Below are 1,209 nucleotides of genomic sequence, written 5' to 3'. Positions count from 1 at the left end.
CCACATGGCAAGCTGCAAATGATGTGTACATGGAACGTGTCCCCTTGGTTCAGCCGAATCACTCACAAAAGGCCATGGTCAAGGACAGTCAAAGTGGTGGTCAACCTAAGAGTTTTGTGGTGGCAGGACTCTGTTTTTCACCACGTGAAGACTTGCGTGGCAAATTCCTCAATCTTAGGAGGTGTGCTAACACCTGTGGACTGCTCCATGAACCAAATCTAACAGCCACCACTCCTTGTATTTAATTGTCACGGCTACCATATTGCTAGATCTCCGGACGTGGTTATTCACGTGTCTGTTTAGCAGCACAGAATTTAGGAAGTAGTTGTATCATCCTCAGTTATAAATAACGCGTTATCATACTCATATTAGCTAGCTTTGTATATGTAATTTTGACTGTTTTACGAACCCACTGTGTCGTGACTCTATCTTGATGTTATTGTTGAACTAGGTTTTCATTGATGTCAATATGGCAATATTCTGGATACTAGAGTATGACATGAAGCCAAGGGGATGCAGAGCAGATTCATGAAGAGATAGGAGCAAAGGCCATCAGGATAGCGGAGCCATATATATATATATATATATATATATATATATATATATATATCATATATATATGCGAAAACAGACATATATGCAAGGAGGTGGTCTTTGAAAGACACTGCCAAGCCAAGAGTAGTAGATGGAGACGAGAAGCCAGAGGAGCCACATTGGACATGAATAAAAGGAGCTGCAGGAGGAGCCACATACATATATACATATGCCAAAACAGGCATATCAGAGAGGAGCAGATGGAACAAGAAGAGCCAAGAGGAGACGGACCGAGAAGAGCAGATGGACCAAGAGGAACCAAGAGGAGCCATATATATGTATATGTCACATATATATGCCAAAGAAGAGGAGCACACAGAGACCGATCAAAAGAGCATAGAGAAAGAGCGGAGGACACAGCCATCAGAGCAACAGAGGAGTAAACAGAGCTATCGGAGCCATAGGGGAAGCAGACAGAGTTATCAGGAGCCTATCGGGAGCAGAACAGCTATCGGAGAGCCATATCAGAGCAAGAGGAATGTTTCTTGCAACATGGCCATATATGCCGCAGATAATAGATATCGGGAGCATACACATATATCGGAGCATATCAGAGCAAGATGAGCCATCAGAGAAGCTATTGGAGCTATCGGAGCATATATGAATTCATTTGAT

Source organism: Pinus tabuliformis, chromosome 9, assembly GCF_031772625.1.
Source record: "Pinus tabuliformis cultivar Carrire ecotype Pingquan chromosome 9, CPIR1, whole genome shotgun sequence".
In the NCBI taxonomy this organism is placed as follows: domain Eukaryota; kingdom Viridiplantae; phylum Streptophyta; class Pinopsida; order Pinales; family Pinaceae; genus Pinus; species Pinus tabuliformis.
This window is presented reverse-complemented; position numbering follows the sequence as displayed.